General features: G+C 43.9%; 1 protein-coding gene across 3 annotated transcripts in view; it reads left to right on the top strand.

The window, feature by feature from the left end:
* The window catches only part of ZNF469 (zinc finger protein 469), a 286,053-nt gene that overhangs the window by 32,667 nt on the left and 228,822 nt on the right, over positions 1–24,564 (top strand). For 2 of the 3 annotated variants that reach the window (XM_035118176.3, XM_035118173.3), the window contains exon 2: positions 5,218–5,308. The exons of the other annotated variant lie outside the window; for it this stretch is intronic. The gene's annotated coding sequence lies outside the window, so the exon portion shown is untranslated. The remainder of the gene's footprint in view (positions 1–5,217; positions 5,309–24,564) is intronic. 3 annotated transcript variants of the gene reach the window in all.

The raw sequence follows: 24,564 nt of genomic DNA, 5'->3' as shown, positions 1-24,564 counted from the left end.
TTATAACTTCTTGTTTCTGAAATTATTCAGTTCTTGGAAAGCAAAAAATATCCCAGGAAAGTGCCTTTTTCCAGGGGGGCTGTTTTGGCAGGAAGGCTTTGTTCTGCAGTTAAAAGGTACTTACAGTAAGGAGGAGAGAACCCCTCAGTGCAAACCAATAAGTAGAAAGAAATGCAAAGTGACAAATCATGTCAAAGGTTGCCTCTCACCAGCGCGTGGCTTAATTTTGTGTGTGTCTACAGATGTGTCCAATTTAGTTTCACAAGCCTCTTTTGGGGAATCCAGATGGCCTTTGACTACAGACCTTATCCAGCCAGGGAGACGTGCCTGGACAGGTGCCTGGATGCAAAATATCACTTTTAAAATTCAGAGAGTTTGCTCTTTCAACTTTTCACTGCATTATCTATTGTCTACTGCTCAATTGAAAAGTGCAGTTCTGTATACCCCTCTCTACTTGTTCACACCCTCTGGAACCTCAACAGTGGTGTGTTTCTGGAGGGGGGAGATATAGCTGAATGTTAGAGCATCCTTTTTGCATACAAAAGATTCCAGGTTCAGTCCTCAGCATCTTCAGACAGGACTGGGAAAGACACCTTCCTCTTGCCTGAAGCCCCAGTCAGCCACTGCCAGTCAATGTAGATGATACTGAGCCTATACAGTATAGAGCAATAAAATGTCTCGGCTTGAAGCCGCTTCCAATGTTCCTATGAAATGTTCCTCATACAAGCTGCTGTCGAAATCCGAACAACTGTATCTAAATGGTTTAACCTCAAGGTTTTGCTTAAATGCTCTGCTCTTAACGCTTTCCTTTAAAACCCTGTTTAAATGTCAGCCTTGCAGCTGTGAAGTCTCCACGGGTAGCCAGTTCTCATGCTTTGCCTACAGCGAGGGGTAAAGCCTCTATTTTTGTTTTGTGAGTGAAAGATCTACTGTTTTTCCACTGTCCTCTTCCAGGAGGGCCTTCTTATCCGAACGACACTAAAGGTGTCTGCAAATATTTCCTCTCCTCTCCAAGGGGGCTCTTTTTTATCACTTCCTGATCCTGGCAGAAAGATTTGGTAAAGCTCTTGCCGTTTATGGCTGCCACATGTTAACAGTGCACTGCTTTGGTCTCCATTCTGGTGTCCTTCTGAGAAATGGCCTTTCTTCTTAAAATTAAGCAGCTATTATTGCAGCATTCTTTTATGAACTGCTCTTTCAGTTTCTTCACTCATCATTGGGTTGCAAAGATGTGACTCACAGCCCTTCACCCATGAATTGCCTGCATGAGACTCTTTGCCTTCAATACATTTTGGGAGCATCTGTTGGCGCAGAATATGGCTGACAGGATGTCAGCTGGAGCTGGCAGATTAGAGGAATGTAACACCAGGAATTTAGAACGATGCCTTATACCAGGTCAGACCATTGGCCCACTTAGCTCAGTGTTGTCTACACTGACTGGCAGCAGGTATTCAGGACTTCCACCCTGGATGTCAATTCTGCCTTTGAAATCCTGGCAATATCCGGGAAAATCTGAACGTATTGCAGCCGTATCCTAACAGTGCTTGACCCCCTTAACCAACTACAGGAGGAAGCCATCTAAAATGGTTCCACAGTGCTTTAAATGTGTGGTGTGAATATGGCCTCTCTCTCACACTCTCTCTGTACATAGATAAAGATATTCTCAAACAAGAGTCACCACTTTTGCTGTAAAAGCTTTCCAGCCTCAGGATGGAAATGTGGCTTTGATTGTGACTGTACTCACTCACTGGCACCTCTTTTCTCTCTCTTTCCTTTAGCTGCCTGGGGCAGCCATTTTGTGCTGGCAGCCATGACACTTTTATCAGCATTTGAGCATTAGCACCTCATGTTTTTGTAGCTCAAAATGCTACCTATCAATGACCATTTTGATATGCGGTTTTATTTTATGCTTTGGAGACAGTAGGATAGATAAGATAAGATAAAAAACATCATAAATAGAGCCATTAGTCAGAGACCTAGTGTAGTGCAGTGGTTCGAGTGTTGGACTTAGGACCTGGAGTTTAATCCCCACTCAGCCTTGAAGCTCACTGGGTGACCCTGGGCCAGTCACTGCCTCTTATCCACCTCACAGGTTTGTTGTGGGGATGGGAACTATGTGCACCACCTTGAGCTGTGTCCTTGAGCTCTTTGGAGGAAAGCTAGAATATATTATTATATTATCATTATCATTATTATTATTTATACCCCGCCCATCTGGCTGGGTTTTCCCCACCACTCTGGGCGGCTTCCAACAAATACCAAAATACATTAAAATATCACAGATTAAAAACTTCCCTAAACAGGGCTGCCCGTAGACATATTCAATTATTCTTTTTATTGCACTTTGTATGCAAGGAAACGTCTTGGATAGCCACAGGCAGCCTTTCTGGCCTGCACCCTGCCCCACACCTGCTCAGAACAAACACTGAGCAGGCATTCAGTGCTCCTTGCCCTATGCAATTGTACTCTGCAAACAAATTATTCTGTGACATTAGCTTGATATTCTCAAATCCAGTAAGTGTTGAGTGAAAGCTGAATCGGCATAGGAAGCAGGTAAAATGATTATATTGTGGAGCTAATGCTCAGCCTATTTAACGTCTTGCTCTCAAAAGGAGATGTCTGCCGTGTTGATTATCGGAAAGACTCACTCTAATGGAGTCTGTGCAATAAAAGGAAAAACAAGATGAAAACCAGGCGGGATTCAGGACGTGTGATTGAATCCTGGCCTGTTTGTGATCAGAGTTCCTTTGTTGCTGATGAAGCAGGATTGGTGAATAGCCAACCCTGATGGAGGAACCAGCTAAGGTGTCATTAGGCTCTTCATTCAGTCCAAGCTCAGCCTCCCCTCCTTTCAAGAGGGAAGAGAGCATCCTTTTTGTTGATGAGCACAATTTGAACATTTGATACTTTAAACTCACTTTTCTCTGCTGATGAGCTATTTATACCAGAGCGAAATCAATGGAAAGGGAGGGTCCCTGCCTTGGTGCAGTGCCAAGATGGGGGGGGGAGGGGGCTGAGGTTCAAATTAGGTTTTACTCATTTCTTATTTCAAGCATTTGGTCTTGTAGCAGTGGAGTTTTCACCATTGTGTGTAAGCGGACCCCCACCCTGAGTTGCTCATTATTTGGGTTTGGGATTCATTAGCTAATAGCACCATGATTGCAATCTCAGAGCCTCTGGAAAAAATACTTGGGAACAGAAAGAAATGAATCATTTAAAATAAAAATGGGGGGGGGGAAATCTAGATACAAATAGCAAAGGAGCAGGGTCAAACAACTTGGAATCAGATGTGAATGTTTAATGATCCACTTTTGGATGGCAGAGTCTTCTGATGCTCAGTTGTTTCAAATGAACCTGCTGAAGACTGCTTGCTCTTCATTATTTTATGTCTCTATTTCTCTTGGGGGGGGGGGACAAAAAACCAAACACTTCCAGATATATAATCCCAAGAATTTTCAAAGCAGTTTAGAACAAATATATAGAATCATAGAGCTGAACGTGACCCTGAGGATCATCTAGTCCAGGCACGTCCAACAGGTAGATCATGATAGATGTCTGTGGTAGATCACTGGCTCCCCCCAAAGAAGCTCAACAACTTTGGCTCCCCTAAAAAAAAGCTCAACATTTTTGCCTTGCATCCCCCCAAAAACTGGGCTTTCCTCCTCCCTACAACTTTGACCTGAACCCCCCAAAAGGGGGTAGATCACTGCCAGTTTTTTAACTCTGTGAGTAGATCGGAGTCTCTTGGGAGCTGGCCACCCCTGATATTCTAGTCCAGGGGTGGCCAACTCCCAAGAGACTCCGATCTACTCACAGAGTTAAAAACTGGCAGTGATCTACCCCCTTCAGGTCAAAGTTGTTAAGCTTTTTTTTAGGAAGGAGGAAGGCCCATTTTTGGAGGGTTCGGGTCAAGTTGTTGAGTTTTTTTACAGGGAGGAGGTAAAATGTTGAGCTTTTTTAAGGGGAGCCACAGTTGTTCACAATCTACCTGTTGGACATGCCTGTTCTAGTCCAAACCTCTGCAAGGCAGAAATATGTAGCTGTCCCATACAGGGCTCAAACATGCAACCTTGGCAACCTTGGTGTTATCTGCACCTACGCTCTAACTTTGTAACCCGCTTTGAGATGTTGTTGCTGTTGCTGTTGTTGTTTACAATCAAGCAGTGTATAAATTTTATTAAGTAAGACAAACAAATTAATAAAACAGCATTTTCCCTTTAAACCCCCCACCCCAATAAAAGTAGTAACTAAGCAGTAAATAGCATATAAAACATATTAATTGTGTTTAATATATGCTTTTTATTGTGCCCTTCCCTGAAATCCCAATATAAGATAAATAAGAAGTGAGCAGTAAATTATAACTATATGAATTTCACAGGAAAAAACATAAAAGGCACATGAGGTTATTATGCACTTTAAAAGCCTGAGCAATTTTGCAATCAAGGTGTGATTGGCTTCACCTGTGCTGCTCTATCCACCTGCCGTTGAAGCCTTCTGAAGGGAGTTGTTTAATGGATACTTTGACTTGGTCTGTTGGTAAGCTGTATGCTTTCTTAAATGTTTATGTGGGTTAAATGAACGGTTCCTTGTTTAGTTTTTCTCAGGATTATGTTCCTGTGATATTATCTGTCTTAGTATGTATTGTTATTGTATTACTGGAGTAGGTACTAGATACTAGAAACTGCTTCTGGGTTTTGTTTGTGGGGCAGCAGATTGTACTATAAGTACAAAGCTAAGGGATTTCAGCAAATGAGGGAAGAAGTTCTGCAACTGAGAGGTGCAGTTTGGTCCCAGTACATTTTGAACTGCGGTGGTTTCTTTATCATGGGAAAAACTCTTTATCCTTTCTTTGCTTTGGTGTGTGGTTTTTTTTATCATCACTTTATAATAATACAATCATGGCATAATAATAAGCATTTCAGAAAATCATCTAATGCATTCTTCTTCATACTCAAAATTTCCAGAAATATACTACATGAGTTATATTTTCCTGAAAATATAGATTCCAAAAACCAATTCCAGCAATAAATTCCATCTTACAGCTCAGTGGTGGATATAATTTTCTGATTTTGGAGAGGGGGGTGTAACATTCATTTTGAAGATAAATATTGGTAGCTATTCAGAGATTCCCTCCCCCATGTTTAATGCTTTAAAAAAATTGTAATCATACAGACATCCCACTATACATGTATTTTGTTTTATTTTTTTCTATTCAAGGTTGGTTCTGGAAGCAGTAGGTATGATTCCTCCTCAGCAAAACCACTTCTTCAAAAATCCTGAACTAAGCATGCCCTCATTATGAGGAAAAGTAAGCCACATTTTTCTCTCTCTTACCTGTGCTATACAGAAGGGAATATACTCTTCCTTTGTTGTTGTTGTTGTTTAGTCGTTTAGTCGTGTCCGACTCTTCGTGACCCCAGGGACCATAGCATGCCAGGCACTCCTGTCTTCCACTGCCTCCCGCAGCTTGGTCAAACTCTCTCACATAATTATGTATACGGAGATGAAACCTCTAAAAGCTTTCAATTTTCTCCTCTCCCTCTTGCCCTTGGATGAGTAAAATTTTGTTTGTTTTAAAAGAATTGTGTAAAACAACCTGGCTTTTAGTTTTTCTCAGTCGATCTAATCTTGGTGCCTGAATGACTTTGTACCTAAGCAGGAAGGAGAGTTCTCAGTGATGCTGTTACTAAGCTGAAGGGAAAACATTATTTCCACAGGATTGCGTGCAAATGTTACATGCACCTCATTCTCTCAGCAGTTAGGGAACAAAGGGGTCTTGGTGCATACCTTGGCTTTGCTTTTGTTGGAAGGAAGGTCGCTAGAGGCTTGTCTTTGTGATGTGTGGTTTTATTTGCTCTTATATACAGGCAGAACGTAGGGATGCGGGTAGCGCTGTGGGTTAAACCACAGAGCCTAGGGCTTGCTGATCAGAAGGTTGGCGGTTCGAATCCCCGTGACGGGATGAGCTCCCGTTGTTCAGTCCCAGCTCCTGCCAACCTAGCAGTTCGAAAGTACGTCAAAGTGCAAGTAGATAAATAGGTACCGCTCCGGCAGGAAGGTAAACAGCGTTTCTGTGCGCTGCTCTGGTTCGCCAGAAGCGGCATTGTCATGCTGGCCACATGACCCGGAAGCTGTACACAGGCTCCCTCGGCCAATAACGTGAGATGAGTGCCGCAACCCCAGAGTTGGTCACGACTGGAACTAATGGTCAGGGGTCCCTTTACCTTTACAGGCAGAACGTAAGAGAGACGGTTCATAGTATTAACACTCCCCAGCAGATCTTGGCTTTCCCCCAGTCAATTAGGCATAGCTTTGGGTTCTCACAGCGAACAAAATCTAACCCTCATTGTGCTTTCTAGCCCCAAACCTGTGTGGTCAGTTCCACTTTTCTCTTACAGTCACTGACTTCTGCAACCAGAGGAGAGGAGAGAACTTCTCTGCAACTTACCTTCTGGAAATCTCTCCAGCTATTTACCGGTAGTTCCTACACAACACTTTTGACCAAGCTTAACATAACAAAGCCAACATTTAGCAAACTTGGCTAAGTCCATTAACATGACAAAGTGACTGCTTTGACCTACTTTAGCCCTATTATTTTACAGAAATCCCATCTTACAGATATACAATTTCAGGCTTGGAGGGAACCCCAAAGATGACATCTAGAGGAAGCCCTCAAAGTTACAAGGCAGAAGCATTAGCAGGACCATCCTATAAAAGCGTAAAAACCAATGGCCCAATCTAGTCCAGCATCCTGTTCTCACAGTCGCCAGCCAGGTGCCTGTAGGAAACCTGTAAGCAGGACCTGAACACAAGAGTATTCTCCTCTCCTGCTGTTTCCAGTAACTGATATTCAGAAGCATTGCTGCTTCCAATAGTAGAGGCAGAGAGCATAGCTGTGGTGGCTAGTAGCTGTTGATAGCAATGCCATCCAGGAATTTATCTACCAGTAATCCTCTTTTAAAGCTATCCGAGTTGGTGGCCATCACTGCCTCCTATGGGAGCCAGTTTCATAGTTTAACTATGCTCCGCATAAAGTTCTTCCTTTTATCCGTCCCGAACGTATCAACATTCAGCTTCATTGCATGTCCACCACTTCTAGTATATCATGAGAGAGGGGTGTGTTTTGCATAAACCTGAATTATTTTTGCTGATCCACACATGCAATTAAAAGTGGTTCATGTGCAACAAGTCATGCTAGCTAGAGCAGATCACACGAGCTTCTGATTCTGCACCATTTTCTGAATGGCTTGGAATCTATGGCTTAATGGGATAGGAAGCTGCTGGATGTGGTTTTGAAGGAAGAGCAGTGTGGCAGCAACTTATAAATCCATTGCAATGTGCCCTACTGAGAGAGAGAGAGAGAGAGAGAGAGAGAGAGAGAGAGAGAGAGAGAGAGAGAGAGAGAGAGAGAGAGAAACATCTGTTGCAGGCATACCATCATTTTTCACTACAAGCCTGTAATGTTTCATGGCTTCCCCCTTGAGGATGGACTCGTGACTTCTCAGAGCTCCATTCATTTCCCAGCTGCTCTCTATCCTCACATACTGAACATGTGTAAGAAGAAAAAGCCTCCCCTTCCCCCTCTAAGAGATCCTGAATTTCTGACATGCTTGTGATGCTTTCTCAGCCCTTGGAATCCCAGCCCCTGGTCCATCCCTGCTTGCATTAATGGCCCACAGCTGCATCACATTCACAAGTGACCGCAACACTCCTGGGAGAAGGGAGAGGTTTTGGCTATACCACCGATGGAGGCTCAAGTGTTCCCCTTGCTTATATGAGATGTGCCATGTCCTTGGCTGGCTGTTTATGGCCTTGAATGTTATTTACAACTCGAAGAGGCAAAATAATTCTTTGAGAAAGGAGCCAACATTTTAAAAGTGTCTTGAGTGAAGCCACTTCCCTGCAGAGGGGGAGAGAGAGCCAGCACATGACGCGTTTGTCACAGTCTCCCATCCTTGGGTGAAACCAAAGCAACACAAAGGCCCCATATTGGCACCAAGGCGGTAGCTGAATTGTTTCCAAATAGTACTCATTGTTTGTTTCATCGTTGTTTGTGTTTATTATGCAGCTTGCTCTCGAAGCTTTCAGCGGCAGAAATAATGGTGAAAAGTGGAATTAATGTGCATGGCGAGGTTAGGATGCCAGAGAGACAACTGGCATTTGACTCCCACTCAGAGTATATAGGATAAAAAGGCCTGCAACATTTAATCCATGAATCAGTGAGACGAGATGGTTAAAAATGAAAATCTAGTTGACTTAGCTGAAATCTTTAGAATCTGTCAATCTTCTGTTTCATCAGTGTCCTTTGTGAGGTTGATGCGCAAAATGCTGTTTTGAAAACAACTGTCCTTCTTTGTTTGCTTTTTCTCAAATCACTAAATCTTACTCAATTATTTTGGGACTTGCAAGAAATGGATGGTGGCACTTGCCCTTTCCTTGGCAACCCGGTATGACTTTGGAAGACAGAACTGTTGCATTCTTCTGAGGATGCTTCTCTGTGCGGCGGACGTCCATGGTATGTCCTTATTGACATGCAAAGTTTTATGGGGCTGTGTGTGTGTGCGCACTCATGCACACGAACCAGAGGTGCCATGTTCAGTTCCACTTCCAATAATACCAGTGTTGGATCACTGCCTCAGTACGTAGACACCCGCAGCTGCCTGCCTGCACATGCACCCAAGGGAAGTCAGGATAGAGGAGGATCTGCACCTGTGCAACAGTTGCCTGGCATTGGATCAACAGGTGCCCAAGAGACAAGACTTTTAGAAAGGGTTCCAAGGGCGGGAGGGAAAATCTGTCAGTTTGGGTATCTCTCAGTTTATCATTGTCCCAATCTTAAATTCACTTCTCCACATTTCCACAGCAAATCGTGATATTTTTTTTAAAAAAAACCTCTTGAAACTTTAACAGCATTTAAAGTAATAATTAAGAAAAAACAACAAATGCACCAAGCAACATCAGCAGGAAAATATAGTAGCAAGGACCCATACACAACACACAGACACACAGAGAGAAAACTGAGCAACCAAAGGTTCTGATCCATATCAGATTCTGTTGCTCTGATGAGGTGAGAGCCCAGGCGGAAGGCAAAGCTGTGAGTTGGAGTTGACCTGGAGCCAAGGGACACCCACAAATACTGAAGGTGCTAGTCGAGAGACCAGTGGCTAAGTTTCAGAACCATGGCTAGTGATCCTGCAGGAAAGGCAAGACGTTTGGGACACAATCCTCCCTTGTTCGAGCACCCAGTTTATAAAGTCGCACAATCTTACCTCTCTTGCAGTTTGTCGGCAAATTGCATGTCAGTTTGTGGGTACCAACCACAAAGCCCAATCTGGGGTTGGATTTGGCCACGTAAAAGTGTCCCGGGCACTTAGCCACGTGTGGTGTGGTGTGGAAATGGCATCTCAGCCGCCAGTTAATATCACCCAGTACTTCCATCATTGGTTGGAAATCATTTATATCCATCTGTTCCTGCGTTTGGTCTTGGAAGAAAGAGAATAATATAAAATATATAATTCTGTGGGCCTCTTCCCCCCCACCCTGGCCCCAACCATTAAATGTAAACAGATGTTTGAGACATCCTTATGATATATACACATGGTGGAATAACAACTCTGTGGTAATCACTTTAAAGCGGCGGCCAGGGAGATATGAATCTTCCGGTGGATGTGGAATGCAGTGCTGAACTTCTTATTTGTAATCTTGGAAGGGAACATGACATTCACGGGCCGCTTAAGGACAGCGGACGTCCATGGTATGTCCTTATTGACATGCAAAGTTTTATGGGGCTGAAAATTGGTTCAGGCTAATTATCCTGGATCAATCTCTGCCAACAATGCAGTGGGACACAGGGTGGGGGGGGGGCATTTAAACTGAGCCGAAGCTCTGCTCTTATGGATTTAGTCTGAAGTTTTCTGCTGGCTTTCAGGGCTAAAAAGCAGCAGCTCAGAGGGCATCATACAGTGATATATATTTAAAACCCACATATATGTATATATTCAAACAGCAGCATAGATATTGCAATCTAGGCCAGAGAATCAATCTTGGTATAACAATGGAAAAAACCAACAAGAGTTTTGGGAACTCCAGCCTGGCATCATCAATTAAAACAAAAGAACAAAAAGATGGTCAAGGCCTCTTGAAACTCATATAATAAAAGAGCCAAGTGGGAAGCAGTTCCACAAGGATGGGCCTGTGCCACTGAAAAACAACAACAACTGTCAGGATTCAGCCTGGCTCAGATTTGGGACCTGTGGTCTCACTGGAGAAGGAACAGCAGAAGACCCTAAGTGATCTCCACACTTCCAGTGACCCTGAGGAGCCAGCAGATGCAGGCATTCCTGCCTCTGGATCAATGGTCTCCACACCAGTTGTCTGGATGAGTTCCTGACCGGTGGTTTGTTCCTCCCCATCACCCCCAGGAGGGCAACAGGCAGTGGCGGACTTTCAGCTCTAAAATTTCAGCAGCATCCTGTGTGATGATAAAATTTGGAACCCCCCCCCCCCATCTTTCAACAGCATTGTTGTGGTGCTCCCTGCAGCATGCTGTCCAGTGCTACCCTAACAGGGTATGGATGAGATGGCAAAATAGGCAGGATCCAGGAAAGGGTGAAGTCTCCAGCCCATATATCATCTCTCAGTCTGATTAGCTTCACTGCTAAAGCAAGTTAATTTAGAGCTCTGCCTTCCTGAGCTGGGGAAATGGAAAAAGGCCCCGCTGTTTTAGCATGCCTCAAAAAATCCAGTGTTCTCTCTACACTGTTTCCAATGTATTTTGGAATTCTTTGCATCTGAAATCTATGCAATCAAACTGGGGTTAGATACCAGAAACTTATATAAATGTATACTATGTCTCTTAGAGACACCAGGAGGACCTGAATCTTCTACATGAAAAACACATGCTCTACCACTGAGCTTGATAGTCTCCCCTTTAAAAATGGGTCTAAAAGAAGAAACTGAAGAGTAAATGAATGCTCCATACAGAAAACAGAGCAGATCCTGGGGAAGGGCTGTGGCTCAATGGAAGAGTATCAGCTCTGCATGCAAAGTCCCAGGTATCTCCAGCTAGGGTTGCAGATTGACCCTGTCTGAAACCTGGAGAGCTACTGCCAGTCAGCTTAGACGGTGCTGAGCTAGATGGACCCATGACATGACTCTGTGTAAGGAAACTTCCTGTGTTCCTAATCTTCAGCAATGTGCAATTAGGTGTGTATTTCTGAAGGAAATCAGCCCCGAGTGCTCACTGGAAGGACAGATCCTGAAGCTGAGGCTCCAATACTTTGGCCACCTCATGAGAAGAGAAGACTCCCTGGAAAAGACCCCGATGTTGGGAAAGATAGAGGGCACTAGGAGAAGGGGACGACAGAGGACGAGATGGTTGGACAGTGTTCTCGAAGCTACGAACATGAGTTTGACCAAACTGCGGGAGGCAGTGGAAGACAGGAGTGCCTGGCGTGCTCTGGTCCATGGGGTCACGAAGAGTCGGACACGACTAAATGACTAAACAACAACAACAACAACAACATGTGTGTGGTGGTTCAGGAGCTGGGATGTGACAAGACTGTCCTTATTTTTATCTATTGGAGAAGATCCTCACTGGCCATCATTTCCCTTTCCTTGGCCCCCTTCGTCATGTTGCTTTTGTAATAAAACAAAACAAACTATTCCAAACCCACAGAATATCACATAATGTAAGCATGTAAATTGAGCAATTTTAATCTGATTTTATATACCAGGCGGATATCCACATAATTTATTTGGAGGGCTGGATGTCACTATAAGATATGGGGTTCCTTGAGAGGGAGGGAGGGGAAAGTTACACATCCATTAACATATTTTTATATGTTATATGCTCTTAATTTTTGTACAGCCGCAAAATGTCAGCTGAGGACAAATCTGACACTGCTCGGGGGAGACACCTGTTTTTCTCAGTCTTTTCCTTTCTCCTGCCATTTGTATAGCACTTCTGCGTCAGCCTTGAATCTGACCCAGGGCACTTTGGTTAGGGTTCAAATAATCCTTGAAGCGTTTGGCTGCTTTTCCAAAGTGTAGTCAAATCTTGGAACTTTTCTTTAAAAAAAAAAAGGAAAAAAGACACTCACCCCAAAGCGACATTTTCAGTGTCCTGGACAAATCCTTTTGCCTCTGAATTCTGGATTTTCAGCATTCTCTAGCAAATAACCTGCAATGCTGGCCTGTAATTGCTGAGTGTCAAATTTGTTACACAGAGACTAATGATTAAACACTGAGAAAAACTGATAAAAGTGGTGAGATAAGGGCGATTTGGCTTTTCAGATGGAAATGCCTTTGGGGAGGCTGGCTGTTTGAAGTGGAGGATAATAATCTAAGACACGAGACTGTGGGAGCTGTTGGCTGTTTTGCGCTCTGGATCACGTCTAATGACTTGGGGCTAGCCAAGCATTGGAGAGGAATGGGCTATTTGGATTATGGGTAACTGAAGCACTTTCTCTCTCTAACTCTCTCCTACTGAGCTAAAGCACACTGCCCTCTGGTGTAAGTACGAATGGTGAGGTTTTGTGCAATCTAGTATTTTTCTTCTACTCTGCTGATTAAGATAACCACTTTGGAGGAAAATGGGGCTCCTCTTCATTTAAATTGTTGCATAGAAAATTGGGATCTTTTTTTTCTACTCACAAGCCCAGTCTCACCTGCCAAAATCCCACCTTCTGCCCACCTGGAGAGCTCTACACAGTCAGTCTCCTTCCTATCTCTTGGTCTTAGAGATCCCGCTATAGACCTAGTAATTTTTATTGTATTACCAGTATTTATATTTGTTTTAGATTGTCCATCCTTTGGGGTGGAATTCCTCACTTTAATTCTATGTACACCAGAGACACCATATGAATAAATGCTAATGCTAATAATAATTATAGCAACTTGTCAAAGGCACCGCAGCCTTGTCCTCTCAGACCCAGATCTTGGTGGGTGGGTGCATTAAAAAGATTCCTGGCTCTCACTCTCAGACACAGTTCTCAGCCTGAGATTCCTGGAGGCTTTACTTCAAAGTCAGCACACAGTTCAGGTGTAAATGAAGATGCAGGTTACACACAGTCATTACATCAGATGCAGACCTCTAAGATGCATGGCGAGGTGCAAGCTAAGACATCTCAATCCCTGACATGCCCCATTTGTTCTCTTTATGAAGAGCAGATTGGGCACAGTCATTTGCACATTTGGTTCCCTGTTCCAAGCAAGTGGGCACTCCTGGGAGTAGGCTGGGTCTGCCAGTGGAACCTCAAAGATGGGACTTGGGTCTCCTTGACCAGCAAACCAAACTTACTTTGTGGCAGTAGAGATGGGTGAATCAGTCCATTTTGGTTTTTTTGCTTCTCGTTCTTACAATCTTAAATTCAGTTCTCTACATTTCAGCAGGAATTCATGAATTCTTTTTTTTTAAAAAAACTCTCTTGAAATATCATCAACATTTTAGTACAAATTTCTCCTAATACTCACATTTTTGCAAAGCAGTACACATGTTGGGGGTTGGACTAGATGAACCTTGGGTTTCCTTCCAACTCTACAATTCTATGATTCTAGGCTTTACTCCTTAGCTGCCTCTCCTCTCAAATATGTGCCGCAAGGCAGTGAGTACAGATTTTTTTCTTGGGACTTCCTGGTGCACATCTCCCCAGGGGTTTTGCTAGGTACTCAAAGCACACAGTGGGCAGTGTGACAGGGCCATAACACCAGTCTGCATAGATGTATAGCAAATTAAGACTGTGATTGGAGTCTCACCAGCACTGCACTTTGCAGGGTACTGTATATTGCAAAGTGAAAAGTTTGGAACCCACTCAGCAGGAATACTGTTGGAATCAGCAGAACCATAGAGTCAGAAGGGACCTCAAAGAGTCATATTGTCCAACCCTCTGCAATGCAACTGCTGTTCCAATAGTTTCTTTGGTCTTCCTTTCCTTTCTTTTTAAATCAATCATAGAAGCCAACCTGGAGGTTTTCCAGTGAAAAGAGTATAAAAGAGTATAAAAACAGAGAGAGAGAGAGAGAGAGAGAGAGAGAGAGAGAGAGAGAGAGAGAGAGAGAGAGAGAGAGAGATATGCTACTAGTACATTTTGGAAAGATCTAATGGAAGGCATCAAATTTTTGCAAATTTGCAGTGCCAGGGTTTAGGCAAAGGAAAGCAGTGATGGAGGGACAAAGTCCAATGTCAAAATTGTTCTTATGTTTTGAAAATATGGCTTTGTTCAAGAGGCTCCAACAATGCCTATTGTGGCGAGGGCAACTTTTGAGATGTTATCGCATTGGCCGCTGGTTAGCAAAGCAGAAGCAAGGTGCCTTTTTGAGAGACTGCTCCCCAAGGCTACCCACTCTTCCCCAAAGCCCTGCAGAGGCCTGCTATACCATGTTGATTTATGACTAGTGACACACAAACGTACAGAACTGCTGAACTTTTCAGGACCCTCAGAAATGCAGACTTGGTGTGCTTTTTTAATTCTTTAAGGAATGCTGATGTGCGCATGAATTGGTAATATCATAGTGGACTTTGGCTGGTCCTGATATGAACGTCCTCCTAGTTCTATGTGTTTTGGGCCAGAAGAACTTTGAGACCACCGGGTCTCAGCTATGGTCTTGGTTACACCTCGGTGCAATGTTCAGATGACTCACTTGTGAGCTGGGTGGGCTCTCTCCTTTGCAATCAGAATTGAGAATAATAATTCAAGGACAGAGAATTGGAAAGGGCTGGTGAGAATATCCTTGTTTGTGGAGAAGGAAGGCCAACTTTGGCAGTTCCGGAGGGGAAGATGGACAAGCCCTTAGTTTTTGGAATGGGGTTTTCAGAGGCTTGAGCAGATTGGCTTATGTCCATTGTGTTTCAGGGATGTTTAAAAAACCAAGCTCAAGTAAGCACGCAGCCAATAAAGTCTTCAGGCATTATTTCCCTGAACAGAAAGAAGATAAAACAGAAAAATGATTCTCATTATTAATCAGTGCAATACAATTTGAGCTGACTGTTGCTCAAGCTGAGATTGATCTCTATGGTTCTTGGTGTTGAGGTTTCTTTTGTATGGGCAGACTTGGCATCAGCATTACACAGTGGAGTATTTCTGCACTGTGTGCCACTTTCCTGGATGTTTATCAGTCAATTCCACTCCATTTTTGCATTAGTTTGCATGTTTTAACCCCCCCATCCTTATTTAAACATGCATACAGTATCTAGATATGTATCTTATCTTAATGTATACATTTCGAAAATAGCACATTTTGAGTACGTTTCCTGAGCCAAGAACTATATTGCAAAATTCCGAGAAGTGCAAAATCTAAGGGGTAATTACATTCTGATACAGAAACTGCAGTTAGCACAGAATGCTGCAGAATAGTTTTTGACAGGTGTGAGATTCTGTCAGCATATACTACGCCTTTTCAGAGATCTGCATCAGCAGCTGATTTGTTACCAGGCCAAGTTCAATGTGTTAGTAAATAAATCCCTTAATATTGGCCGAGGGAGCCGGCGTACAGCTTCCAGGTCATGTGGCCAGCATGACAAAGCCGCTTCTGGCGAACCCGAGCAGGACACGGAAACGCCATTTACCTTCCCGCTGTAGCGGTACCTATTTATCTACTTGCACTTTGACGTGCTTTCGAACTGCTAGGTTGGCAGGAGCTGGGACCGAGCAACGGGAGCTCACCCCGTCGCGGGGATTCGAACCGCCGACCTTCTGATCGGCAAGCTCTAGGCTCTGTGGTTTAACCCACAGTGCCACCTGCGTCCCCTAATGCAGACATATATTAGCTTATATTGAATATACTTGCAGATGTTTTTCTTTTTTATAAACTTATTTCCAATGTTGGTTTTTTAAATCGACAATTTAATATTATTTGTAAATTACTTAGAGGTTTTATTGACAGTTAAACAGTATTAACATTTTAACCAACCAAACAAAATACATAGTATTAGTCCAAAAGATGTGAATTAGGCCAGTTCATTTCAAGTGTGGGTCAGTTCGCATTCTCCCGCATCACTAGGTGGGAGCCATTTGTTTAAAAAGTCAAATACTGTATATTCCTGCATATAAGACTACTTTTTAACCCAGGAAAATCTTCTCAAAAGTCGGGGGTCGTCTTATACGCCCAGTCGTCTTATATGCCGGAATATATAGTACATAATATGTAGCTAGAAAATAGTGAAATGACTGGAATCCCCCTCATCAGTCTTGAGTTTCCTTGTTAGGTTCGTCTTCTTCTCTGTTCATACAATGGCTACATTATTTTATTAAAATATTCATTCAAATGAAGAGTATGAATATATTTTAAAAATCTAAAACACTTTAAAAAGGACAATTAAGAAACAGTTTAGACATTTGGCTGATATTGTGTATTTTCTGCCTCTTTTTGGACAACATTGAGTAACACCAGATTTGCACTTATTTAGATAAATTGTAATCATCAAGACAGGATCCTTCAACTCAGATAAAAATCTCTTTAACAAATGAGCACATGCTGGATAGTTAGAGGGTGTTGCTGGTTACTAAAACTTTTTAACTGCTGGAAAAAACCAACAACTCCTGTCTTCTTGCAAATTAGACTAAATTGAATTTTATTTCCATTCTTGTGGGGGCTTACCATAGCTGCCAAGTTTTCCCTTTTCTTGCGAGGAAGCCTATTCAGCATAATGGAATTTCCCTTAAAAAAGGGATAACTTGGCAGCTATGGGGCTTACTTACTAGTAAATTGCATTAGACGCTCACAACCTCCCTTTCTCTTGCTCAAAGGCTTATTTGAGGCCTGTTGGATTTCAGCTTGGAAAATGAGCTGCAAATTAAGTTCAGGGGTTGGGGGTTCGAGACGGCAAGCTGAACGCATCCAAACGGTGGTTTGTAAACACAGTTTAGAGTTTAACAAGAGTTTAATTCCAGACTGTATACATTTCTAACATCTGTGCAATTGGAACCAGACATGGGTCCTTTATTAATAGAGATCTATAGGGAGAGTTTTTGTAAAAGAAAAAGAAAACCCCATAGCTAATTTGCTTGTTTTCAAATGTGGGTTTGGGGCCTCTTTTTGTTTTGGAATAAATTTCCTCATTGGACTCCAAAATTTCTCTTTAATAGTGCAAGGGAAGAACTGATCTTGAAAATAGAACATCTCAGGGCACCAAGCCATTGAATTCAATATAAGATTGTGGAAAGACCCCAAAGCCAGCCAGGCAAGCTCCTCTGAAGCTTTCTGGGCTGTTGAATCTCACTTCAGCACTGGCGATGGGATAAGATAGCACCTGAGGACTACAGGAAAGTGTCAGGAGTGCATGGGCAGGCCCTGTGGGATGCACAGCTAGCTGTCTTCCAAAAGAGGGGAATGGATGGGGGGACCCAAGGGGAATGGCGGGGAGGCGGGTCCTGCCACTGCTGCCCCCACAGTTTTTGCTGCTTGAAGCAGTTGCCACACTGCAAATCTGCAGTTTTGACTAATGTACTGTTTTTGTAAGCAGTTTTCCCTGATATTTTTGTGGAAACCTTCCTTTTTAGGCACACATTTCTCTAATACTGTATGTGCATTTTCATTGTTTGGAGAACTGTATTGCAAAATTTTGGATAAGTGTGAATTTCAGAGGAGGGCTGTGTTTCAGTTCTCGTATTGTTTTGGAAAGTGTGAATGTGATAGATACAGCATTGAGCACAGCACTCAACTGTGCATGTTTGCTGCTCACGATGCATGGTCCCCTTTGCCTTTTCTCCAGCCCCAGTGTAGAATCCAGCCATTTCTCAGTATGGAAATTGCTTTAAATGCATCTAGCGCAGGGACAGTGTTGGCAGAGAGGAGTGTGTTAGAAAACCTTGAATGCGGTGTATGCGGAGCGTGAAATGAAATCCTCTGAACCAGTAACTAGCGATTATGATTTATGTGACGGGGTGTTAAATGAGAGGATTGTTCATTTTAGCATCATCAAACCAGTGTTGCTTCTGGTTTCAGCTTGCTTGGACTAAACAATGCTTTGGAAATGTGAGTCTCTTTCAATTCTGTTATCAGTCTCCAAAAGAGCAGGGGCTGGCAATATCCAAATTCAGGGCACGAGACTAGCCATCTTCAACTTAGAGGTCTCTTACTTCGCATCATGCCTCTGATTGTGGGCGGCATCTCATGACATAGAAGTTTCTGAGGAGAAGGAATGTAGATCAGTGACAGAATGTCCCCGGTTTGATACCTGACACCTCTAAATTAAAAAAAAAAGGACCAGGGAGCAGGTGATGGAGAAGAGGCTGCCTGTCAGAGTAGACAATGCTGACGTACAAGAACAGCTTAAAGCTGCTACTTAGACTCCCAGAGTAAATAACAAGGTGTGACTACCCTGTTTCCCCAAAAATAAGACATACCCATAAAATAAGCCGTAGCAGGATTTCTAAGCATTTCCGCAATATAAGCCATACCCCCAAAATAAGACATAGTGACAGGCGCAGTTCTGGAGGGCGCCAAGGAAGATGCAAGGCTGGATGCGTAATTAAAAAATAAGACATCCCCTGAAAATAAGCCATAGTGTGTCTTCTTGAGGAAAAATAAATATAAGACAGTGTCTTATTTTCGGGAAAACACGGTAGTGACCAGTATTTGTCATATTCATTAAAAGCCTGTTAACGTCGTCTTCTCTGTTTTAGCATTCTCAGATTCTGTATTTCAAAATCCTCACTCTGAGCTTGCATGAAGATTTGGAAAGTCTGGAGATCTCAAACACCTGGATTTTGAAAGTGATATTTGGGTTCTTTGAGCCTATTGCCAGTTTTGGGGATTGATTTTTGTTCTTGATAAACCTCAATGCTTGTGGTCAAGTCTTTGGGAGAAGATCCTGCTAGCAAGGGAAGTATGCCCCCCCCCCATCATAGGCTATGTGTGAGATATAGCTGCTTGGCCCCACTTGCTCTGAAGACCTCAGTGGGCTTCTGCCTGGTAGGTGGAAGGCAAAGGGCAACACCAAGGAAGAGGAAATGCCACCTGAACAATCCTGGCACCATATGGGCACCATTATATTTCTATTTGTCTTACCAAACTTGAATGGGATTTTGTATTCTGAGAATCTTTTGTAAGCCACTAGCCAGAAGCGGCTTTGTCATGCTGGCCACCTGACCTGGAAGCTGTACACCGGCTCCCTCAGCCAGTAAACCGAGCTGAGCACCGCGACCCCAGAGTCGTTCACGACTGGACCTAACGGTCAGGGGTCCTTTACCTTTCAGAGAAGCTCAAGGGGAAGAAATACTCAGAAGCAATAGTTTGTGAAACAAGCTATTTCTCTTCCCCAAAACACTGTGTAATCCCAGGACACAGACACAGAATAGCAGTAACCCATCATGCTGACTAAGAGCACAAACTCTGTGATCTTCTAGCCCTTGCATGGTCTCTCTTTGCACATTGGCACCACTGTCACAGTGACACATCCAACACAGTGGAAGATCTCCATGCAGGCGTTCTCTCCCTGCACTCCCATTCTGAAGTGCCTCCTTTCTCTAAGTTGGTTTTCCATTCCTCTTCTCCCACAGTTAACAAGTGTGCTTACGGAATCCATGAGTTCATTGGAATCCTGTTGTTAGATCCATTTCCAGGAAGTCCTCCCCCCCCCCAATGCACCAGGCTGTCTCCATTACCCTCTGGAACGAACAGCGTTAGTGGATGCTGCTAGGTTTAGCCCAGTAGGCAAAGGTGGTTGGATGTATGTGTTTTGCAAAGGGGGGTGGGGTCGGGAATGAAGCCATACAGAAATGTAGCTGGCTGCTTTGGCCTCTGCCTTCTACTGTTTATCCCCAGACCGCCCCATGGTTTGAGTAACCACCAACAGCCACAATCGGAGCACACACAAAAGCTGTCTGAGAACAGCCCACCAAGAAAACATCTGGAAGCAGCAGTGAGCAAATCACATGCTTTCCACCACCAGGGCTTGAAACTTAGAACCACAAGACATGTGAGTGGACAGCCAGCCAGGAGTTGGGTTTCTTTGTTTTTTGAATACAGATTTGGGGAGATAGTGTCTATGTGTGTGTGATTTGCCATCCCTCTGCAGCCAGTAACAAGGGGATGTTGTTTAGCTTTTCCCCCCTGGTGGCTGGAAACAAGAGGTGAAGCTTGGAAAGCACCCTGACTACTACCTTTGGTCGAAAATCTCAGACTCTTGGCCTGGGAAACCCCAAAAGCCTTATTGATAAAATTGACACATGGTCTCAGCATTAGCTCCAAGTGCAGGATACAGGGTTCACAAGCAGAGTTCTGGCATAAGCAAAGATATTGTCCCAACATCTGACCAATTATTTCCACTGCTTTGAAAGAGCAAGGTGAGTCCTCCTACAGGGGGCGCTGCTGGGTCTGTTCATGCCACCACAGACTATGGCACATCCTTGGTGATGGGATGTGAGTTCAACCCTCCACCTCTCCCTCTGCCTCCATCTCAGCCAGCTCCACTGATTGGCCGCTTGCCTCTTTGGCTTCTCTGGGACCTCTGTTCTCAGGAAGCACAATAGGGACTGGCCCAGCCAATGCCCCCTCCCTTACCTAAGAACATTGAACATGTTGGATCAGGCCATGCCCATGAATTCTAGTGTGAGGTAAGAGGGAGAAAAACTTCTCTATCCACTTTCTGCATGCCATGCATACTTTTTATAAACTTCTACCAGAACTCAATTAAGTACAGAACCAAGCCTCAGAGGATTGTGAGCTCGTAATTTAAGGGGTCTGAGCCACAGGAACATCTATGAACTCATATATGTGCTCCGGAGTACTGGAGGTTATGGGAATCGTCCTCAAGCTGCTGGCATGAATGGTACATTGTTCCAAGAATGGGTGGTTCCCGGTATAAGATGTGAAAGTGCTCATCATCCATGTTTGTCCAAGTGAGGTCAATCACCTGAAGCGTTTTCTTGTTGAGGTTCAGGGTGGCCCTCTTTATAGGAGATGGGAGCAGAGAGCCATGATATGAGTGTGTCAGCAGCCTGGGAAAGTGGGACTTCAGATTTCCTGGATGGCTTTCACCGGTCATTGCTGTGGACCATGTAACAGCCTATGCTGTAGATCTGATGAGCACTGCATTTTGCTCCAAAACGGAGCAGCTTCTGAAGTGTCTCACTGTCACTCTGGAAAACTGGATCCTTGCTTAAGTGAAGCAATACAAAAGCAGCCGACTGTAATATTTTTTGCTTGTTAAAGTTACGGAGTTTCCACTTTGGGGTCTGGCAAAGAAATCTTTGAGAATCTCAGGGCCTGGAGTGTGCGTCTCTGCCCCTTTCCAAAAGAAACCTCAGTATGCGCCAGTTCTCATTATTTATAATGTTCAAAGCATCCGAGCCTTAAAAAAAAAGGTATTATTGAGAGAGCCGGGCTTAACAAATAGATCATTTTCATGGGATTAAGCTGTTTGAAGCAGAGCAGGGTCCCTTTGCACAGAGAGAATGTGTCCCATTGCCTGGATTACATGCTGAAGCTTACTGGAAACTTCCTGGCTTAAAAAGAAAAATGCAAAGGACTTTATAATTTTCAAGAAAATAATATCCAGATATCTAACCTCAAGCCACAGTGGAGAAAAAATCTGACTGAACTCTTTGATTCACCACCTGATTATATTTAGTCATTGAGTGTTGTGTTTTTTTTTAATTCAAGGTTCCCCCCCCCCCAGATAGCTGGGAAGAATTTGGGATGACCTAGGAGATGGGATTAACAAACAGGACCAGCAATAAAAATGTTGCCATATGAAGTGCTCCTGTTCAGGGTTCCAGCCAGCCAGCCTCTTTTTACGATGCTCCATTCCACCCCACCCCAGTTTTTGTCCCAAAACTGTTCTTCCAAAAAAAGAAACTGATCAGAATCCATTTCCCCTTGATTATGCTGAGTCCTCATTGGACTGTTCAGGGTCCCCCACTCAATATTTTAAAGAGACTTTTTGTGCTTTTTCAAACCTTGAGGCTCCCCCAAGATGTTGGTGCTTCCTGCTTTTGTATGTATATGGTGCTGATTCGCTACATATGGATAGGCAGTTGGAAGAATAGCCCTCCTCAGGCACTGGGATGAGGCTTAGTACTGTGACGAGTGTCAGGGTAGTGGCAGCTGGTGCCCCTTGGGACTGGTATTGCAGAAGGGAAGGAGGTCAATAGTAGGTGGAGCCAGAGCCAATGACAGGCAGAGTCAACCTGTTCTCATTTTCCCTGCTGAGTTCTGCAAGGACAGCACTTGAGAATGAGGAAGAAGCTGACATCCTGTGCTGGTTGTAAGTAAGAAGGCAGACAGGCAATGGGTTGACCGATAGCAGAAAGAGCTTGGAAAGGCAGCACCCCGTTTCTCCTTATGGACGGGGAAGGGTGGGCACACAAGTCTGAGCGCCAACACCCACACATGTGGAGACTTCTTTCAGACCTTTGTGCATTGAGCGTGAACATCCTGAGGTGGTGTCTGTGCATAATTCATTTTGCTGAGTGCACACAGAGAAACATCTGTGATGGGGAGCCCGGATGAGGCAAGGTTCCTGATTGCGTTGAGGCTTCTAAGCAGATTCAGCTCATTGCAGACGGAAACCCCCTTCAGACCTCCATGCTAAACACACAAAGGTCTGAGAGGAGCGTCCCATACATGGGGATATTTGTGGAGGCCTGTCGGCCATACCCCACTACCCCCTTCACATTTTTAACACTTGCATGTGTCAGCGAAAACCTGAAGAGAGCTTACGAGTTCTCTGTCCTTATTTGTGATCTGATTACTCTTCCTCTTCTTCTCTGGATGGAAGTGTGTGTGTGTGTGTGTGTGTGTGTGTGTGTGAGAGAGAGAGAGAGAGAGAGAGAGAGAGAGAGGGAATCATAGGTGTTTATTGGAATTTGGAAGATGGTTCCTCGTTCCAGCTGAGGGATGCTCAGTTGCGAAATCTCAGAAATACTTTGGAAGGAGTAAAGAGAATGCCTGCTCAAGCCTGTGGGTGGGAACCACTTGAAGGAGATAAACTACTGACACAGAGAGATAAGAGGCTGATAAACAGGAGAGTTCTGTAAGAACAGAAGACATTAAGAAGAGCCTTGCTGGATCCAGGCCAGTGGTCCATCTAGACCAGCATCCTGTTCTCACAGTGGTCAGCCTTATGCCTGTGGGAAGCCTGCAAACAGGATCTGAGTGCAACAGCACTCTGCCCACCTGCGATTCCCAATAACTGGTATTCAGAGGCCTAATGCCTCTGACAGTGGCTCATAGCCATTGTTGTTAGTAGCTGTTGTTAGCTGTTGACTTGATTTTAACTGGGCCCCTTTCTACCCTTAAAGTTTGTTGTGTGGCACTTATACTGCTGCTGCACAGTGACAAATCCCCCCCCCATCCTTGTCATTTTTTAACTATAAGGAGCAGCAACGCTCCAGAGAGGCTGCCTCCTAGCACCTGCCATTTTCTCCCTGCCCCTTCCCAGTGCAATGGGCTGATGCAAAGTCTGGTGCATTGTGGGAGAAAACAATATGGTGGCTTGCAGCTCGATTGTATCTGCTACCTGGATCTTCATCCTTGAGAGATGGGAAGCATGGAGGGATCTGCCAGAGTATAGTGGGCTCTGTCTGACAGGCTCCCACGAATGCAATCCAATAAACCCTGGGCTCAGTTTCTCCCCATAGGTGTGTGATGTGTGCTGGTATATAGTTGTGTAATTATTTTGTGTAAAAAAACAACAAATCCTGATCATTTGAATGGTCATCATTTATCGTCATCTGATAGCCCTGTTTGCAAGCTGCTTGGAGATCCTTCATCCTTACAGATAGTGGTGTCTATGTAGCTTTTAGATGGGAGGGTTTTGATCAGAGCTGCCTTCTGTCTCCACCTTAAAATGTCTTATTTTGTTTATGGAGGAATTGGAGAGAGGGACAGCGTGAGAAGTTGGGAAAACATCCCTCGCTTTGGACAGCTTCTCCGATGATATAAAACACAGATAAGGCCGATTGCCCTGTAAATCGTACATGGAGGATGGAGGCAGCTTTCTCTCCATTTTCCACATATGTGAATTCTCCTGTGAGCCTGCAGATTCATAACAAGGATTCCAGCCAAAGGGGCTTGGAGTGTGTGGGACCATTTTGAGCTTGAGAAGGAGAGCATCTTAAAAGTTTTAATGGAGTCACAAGCTGAGGCTCTGATGATGTAACAGGAGTTGGTTCCAACAGCTGACAGAGTACGTTTTGCTGTCATTTATTTTGTTATTCACACATTATCTCTCATTTCTTGAAGGGTTTTCCAGTAACCCATCTCTTTCCATTCCATTCCTTCCTCTTTTTATATCTCAGCGTGACCAGTTCACATAAGCAGTAATCATGAAATGGTATGTTGTGAACTGACTTCAGCTACTGATTAATTTTTACATATTTCACACTCTAACCCTCTAACCAATTAAAATATAGTTTGCCCTGCCAGCAGCCCAGTCATTAAAACCTCAGTTCCCAAAGGCCTGTCTGAAGAGAAAGGTCTTAGCCTGCTGGCAGATGGATAACAGAGAGGAAACCAATCTAACCTCTCTTGGGAGGGATTTTTGCAATATGGGAGCAGCCACAGAAAAGGCTCTCTCTCATTGTCGCCACCAACCCTGCTTCTGAGGTTGATGGGAATGAG

The sequence above is a fragment of the Zootoca vivipara genome, chromosome 6 (assembly GCF_965207765.1).
Source record: "Zootoca vivipara chromosome 6, rZooViv2.hap1.1, whole genome shotgun sequence".
Lineage (NCBI taxonomy): Eukaryota > Metazoa > Chordata > Lepidosauria > Squamata > Lacertidae > Zootoca > Zootoca vivipara.
The sequence above is the reverse complement of the archived record's forward strand: the minus strand, read 5'-3'. Positions and strand labels throughout refer to the sequence as shown.